Source organism: Lycorma delicatula, chromosome 3, assembly GCF_047948215.1.
Source record: "Lycorma delicatula isolate Av1 chromosome 3, ASM4794821v1, whole genome shotgun sequence".
NCBI classification, from domain to species: Eukaryota; Metazoa; Arthropoda; class Insecta; order Hemiptera; family Fulgoridae; genus Lycorma; species Lycorma delicatula.
The window spans coordinates 147,757,682-147,763,681 of record NC_134457.1 but is presented as its reverse complement, the minus strand read 5'-3'; positions in this window follow the sequence as shown (position 1 = coordinate 147,763,681).

Below are 6,000 nucleotides of genomic sequence, written 5' to 3'. Positions count from 1 at the left end.
TTTATTTCCACTTATTACTTTTTTTACACCAGATGATTTTACATATTTTTTGTTAATAAATTTACTAATACATCTATATTTAGCTACTTTTCAAAGGAAGCTATTTTAACACTCATTATTAGATGTAACCAAATCCGTTTTAATTCAATTTTATGTAAATTCAAATTATCAGGTTCACTCATTTCAGTTACTTTTACATTATTAAAATTAATAATTTCTTTCAATCTATTATTGATATTTTGTTTACCCCTTTTTATTAGCATGATTTCTATATGTAAAATTCTTTACCAGTACCTTTACCTTTCATTAATAAAATTAACATTTAATTTTTCTATATTTTTAACAAAAAGATTTTTTTTCTATATGAATAACACAGGGGCATGTTCCATCAAATGATTAACTTGGATATGTGTGTTTTGCCTTAGATTTGGTATAGTGTTAATTAAATTAACTGAAAAAGTCAAAGGTAAGATTTTATGCAAAGCCTTGACAATGTTTTTATCATAATTGTTACGAGAAAGTATGTCATTTGAGGTCCCCCAAAAAATTAAATAGTCGTTAATTGTGAGGCTCCTAGCAAGCTGGACAGCCTCCTGAGCAACAACACTTACTGGGATCCCAGATAAAATCTTAGATTCCACATATGCCATCCATTTTGTTTTCAAGAACTGTTGCAATTTTGTAACAATTCTACAATTACTGTGGCTATCACCCACTATTACCAGCTTATTCATTGGGGCTTTGCAAGATACAATACCATCAGCACCCTCACAACCAGTACATAACAATTTTTCTTTAAAGCTACATCATTAGTATTTAATATACAATTGTTACACAATGTTTTTAATTCATATTGGTTCTGACAATCGCTTAATATTAATTCAGTTATACCATCACTACTATCACTCTTGTCACCGCTACAACTTACAAGGAGAGAAATCACATTATTCATCTTTTTGTTTATCTAAACATTTACAACTACAGTGAACAGATATTAACCACTGCTTCAAGGCCAAAATAATTTCTTCTTATCAAAAAAAAGGTTAGAGAGATTAACATTTTACATTCTAAGATCGTCCAAATTGTGCAACTGCCACCTTCTTTTTTTAAGTACATAATCTCTAGCTGTATGTCCATAGGTGCATCATTATTTCATTCGTCAACAGTGAACCATTCATTTTCCATCTCAGTAAGATACTGAAAATTAACCTGATGTGCCCCACATACATACAAATTAGAGCCCTTAATGGGGAAATCCAATGGTTTCAAATTGCCACATCTAAATTGTCACCCATGTATAAAACTCAGACAATAAACACCAACAGATCTATTACAGATTCAGCACTCATCATTAAAAGCCATAGTTACATTTAACAACAAGAAAATATTCAAATGTAACATCACAAATGAGATTGTAGACATTTATCGTGTATCAATATATAAACAACTGTATAAAAAAATCTCATATACAACAAGGCTTTGATAAACAGTTCTAAATAATTTCAGAGATAAATCAGTTTCAGTTCAATTTGTAGTCACTTATCTGCAGTATTATCTTAACTCCTACATAAATTAAATCATAAGATACGAGGTGCGACAATAAAGTAATGAGAATGATGTGAAAAAAATGTTGCTTACCGTTTTAGTCATGTTTAGTGTTGTCTCCTTCAAAGTAGTTCCCCTATGATTGCACACACTTATTCCAGCGCTTCTGCCATTGATGGTAACATTTCTGGAACTCATCTACTGTAATATCCTCCAAGACCCTCGTCACAGGTTTTTGGACATCTTGTGTTGTTTGAAAATGGTGTCCCTTGACCGCCAGTTTAACTCTTGGAAATAGAAAAAAGTCGCACGGAGCGATATCTGGTGAATAAGGTGGCAGTGGTAGTACTGAAATTTGTTTTGAGGTTAAAAATTACTGTACTGACAGAGCAGTATAGGATGGCGCATTATTGTGATCCAGAATACAATTATCAGCAATGTTGGCACGGACACGAAGAACTCGTTTACGAAGTCTTTCTAAAAGTTCTTTGTAGAAATATTGGTTAACTGTTTGTCCAGGAGGCACCCACTCTTTATGAACAATTCCCTTGGAATCGAAGAAGCACACAAGCATACATTTCACTTTTGACTTTGACATGCGAGCTTTTTTTGGTCTGGGTGATCCCTTTGAGCACCATTGCGAACTTTGGCGTTTTTTCTCTGGATCGTATTGAAAAAACCAACCTTCATCACCAGTGAGATAACACGACTCAAGAAATCTGGATTGATTTCCGTTTGCTCTAACAGATCGGCTGCCACATTTTCCCGTGTTTCTCGCTGTTGTTATGTGAGATTTTTGGGGACCATTTTTGCACAGATCTTTCTCATACAAGATCTTCAGTTAATATTAGACGAACCGTTTCTCGATTGATGTTGAGCTCTTCTGCAATCATTTTCACGGATAATCTTCGATCAGATCGTACGATTTCACGCACCATGGTCAAGTTGACTTCTGTCCGTGGGTTGATGGTCGTCCACTGCGGTCTTCATCTTCAACATTCGTTCTGCCTTCATTAAAATTTTATGCCACCGAAAAACTTGAGCTCTTGACATAACCTCCTCTCCAAAAGCCTTCTGAAGCTTACCATAAGTTGTCGTCGCGTTTTCACCCAATTTAACGCAAAAAGAAATGGCATACCGTTGCGCAATATTTTGCGGTTTCATTTCTGTGACGCGAGACACAAACACGTGTTCACTTATTATAGCACAACTCACGACTGAGCAGTTGCATCAATGTGCCGCTTGGACTAGAAATAGCTTATAGACCAAGGTCAAAGATGGTGTGCATACGCAAGCTGCAGGGTTGCCACATCTTGCAAAGAAAAATCAGTCTCATTACTTTATTGTCGGACCTCGTATTATCAAAACATTAAATTTCGTATCATCTGTGTCATACCAGCATACAACATAAATAATTTAATTAAATCAATTAGTCTTTATACAATTGAAATTAAAGTAAATCAGTAATCTAGAATCCAAAGTTCAGTAAATTGGAATAAATCTCAGCAATTTAAAATAAACTTTTTCATGAATTAATAATTCCATTTTAATAAAAAAAAATTGTTAAAAAATATAAAATAAAGTAATACTTTCCCAAAACAAGTCACACCACAAAAGTTAATATCCTTTTCTGAACGACCTGTTATAAAAAAAAAGACTTTACAAAAAGATACAAAACCCATCAAAATTCACTTTTCTATTCGAGCTCAAAAACATGTACTGTTCTCTTTACCTCTAGTATAAAACTGGGTAACAATTGGGTTCACACAGCATACATTAGCCAACAATCATACAAAGTTGTCAACATTTTCAGGAAAGATGGTTTTTGAGTTACTTTCAAAACTATAAAACCTATGCATTGTCATCCTCAACAATTTAAAAAAAATCCTTGCACAGTTCTTCGCAAGAAGGTTGACTTTTTGTTATTTTATTTTGTATAATTTTTTGCACAAGAAATATACAAAATATAAATTAAATGAGAAAACTCAGATATAATTTTTTTTCTTTATTATGAACATATATTTTCTGTTTATAAGAAAATTAATAAATTATTATACCACAATTTGATGAAATAAGAAATTTTAATAAGCTTTTTTTACATCTTTACTGTTTTTAATTGAATTACAAACTAACTCTGCAGCGTCTAATTCCTCATCCATGTATAATTTTTCCCAGAATACCCTATTAGGTTTCTATTCATATCTTATGAGGTTATATTTGTGGGTCAGAAAATTTTAAATCTCAATTTAAAATTCATTTAGTTTTAAGCCTGGCCTTTTAGAATCATGATTATACTTAGAAATAAATAATTTAATCTTTGAATTTGCTCTTAAATATTTTAAAATATTGAATATTTTTTTCATAAATCAATGATGAATAATTTTATTAAAAAATTATGACAATGTAAAAATATCATAGCAACTAGTGGATTAATTTTTTACACTTAAGATGATAAAATATTTATAATATTTAGGATTTTCAAAGTAACAAAAACTTAGTTGTTTTTGGTATTTTTTTAGAAATGAAATTTTTGTAAAAGTTACTGTATTAGATATGCTCTCTTAAAATTTTTGGAGTTAATTTTTTCCTTTATGGATTTATTCTCCTGGTTATGTGAGTAAGGATACAGAATAGCTCATCTAATTTACTTATTATTGTTATTATTAAGGAGTAGGGAATATTTATTTGTACATTTCTTGTGCCTAGAGCCCATGTAAGGTCCTTGCCTTTAGTCTGCTTTCATAACAATATCCTTTACAAAGTGAGGATGTTAGCCTCATGCCCAACCCCCCTATCTAAAAGATCAGATGATCAGGGTTTTCCTTGCCTTAGCCTTTGTTGATCTTACACTGAATGTTTGTAAGGAAACAGCTACTAGTTTTGGTTCACTCTGAATATTTTATTTCTGTGGTAAGCACCACATCTGGTGTGAGCATATCCCAGCCTACCACTAGGGAAGGCACCGAATGAAAGACTAGCAATTCCACATAAGTCTAGGGAATGTTAGGTGGACAAATTATTTCTAATTTGCTTCAGATTAGAAGCTCTGTTTATGCTTTACAAAAGATTTGTAATAATAATAATTTTTATTAATCATAGATTTGGACAAACATCTAGATCATTATAAAGTTGTTACATTTTATTTGATGAACTTTAACAAAATTTAATCATATTTTATTATTTACTTATATATAACACATACATGTAATTAATGTTAAATGATTATACTAATAGAATTGTCATTTATATATGTTATCTTATAAAGCCCATTCACTGAATAAAAAGAAATACAAAGACATTTTTTAATCTGTTCTTATCTGCTTTAAGGTGCATAATAAATTTTATTCATTTTATAATTTATTACAGAAACCGAATGCTGACATTTTAGGGGGATTCTTGGTTGCAACAATGGTAATCAGTGCATGCAATGAGTTTGATTCCCAAGCTCCTACTGTTTTCTTTTAAATAGATTAAAAGAATTTTAAGTACAAAGGGAAGGTACAGTTTTATTTTTTAACCTTATAAATGATTTTTACACCTTCCCAGCCACTGTGGGTTATTAGATACATATGTGCTAATCTAATAGCACACATCTACAACATGAGTAATGTTTTATCTTTTTACAGATGTGTTGTCACATCTCAATTTTTAAAATTTGTTAAATAATTCATTATATGAATTCATGCAAGAGAAACTAATAATGAATATGAAGTTTGTAATATATATAGATTTCAGTATATAATTACTGAATTGATAAAATAAGTAAATTATATTTAAAAATTATAGCTGAAAATGATCTACAGATATCTTTTACTGAGTTATCTTCAATTACTCTTTTTTTTAAGAGTACATAACAGTTCTTAAAATTTTAAACCACCTCTTAATGGTATCTAAAATGTCTTCTCTAAAAAATGGAATAAAAACATTTTACTGTTCAACTAACCTAAACAACTGACAAATTTCTTAATATTACAAGGACCTAATAATAACATATTTACAAAAACTTTGGCCGCATTCAAATATTGCCAAATTTACTTCCATCAAACACCTCTTTCTAGTAATTGTCTACATTCTTCTGAAATCAGTTTACAACTAATTACTACTGAATAAATGTCAAAGGATGAGGTATTAATTTTAGATCTTTAATAAAGCAACTATTCAATTTCATATTTCCTTTTTATATATTTATGCAAGTTTTCTTCATTAAAATGAAAACTACTAATTTTTTTTAGATTATCAGCTAAACTGTATAATACACTACTCTCACTAATATATCTCACTCTCACTAATTATCTTCAGATCACTAAAACTAAATATTTTTCTTTGAGAAATGTATTCAAATTTTTTTTACATTGTGAATGTATAACTTTGTGTTTGTTCCAAGGAAAGTTATCTATCATTATACAGTAAATAAGAACTTTTGGTTATGGGTCTGAAGTTTTAACTATGGTCAGT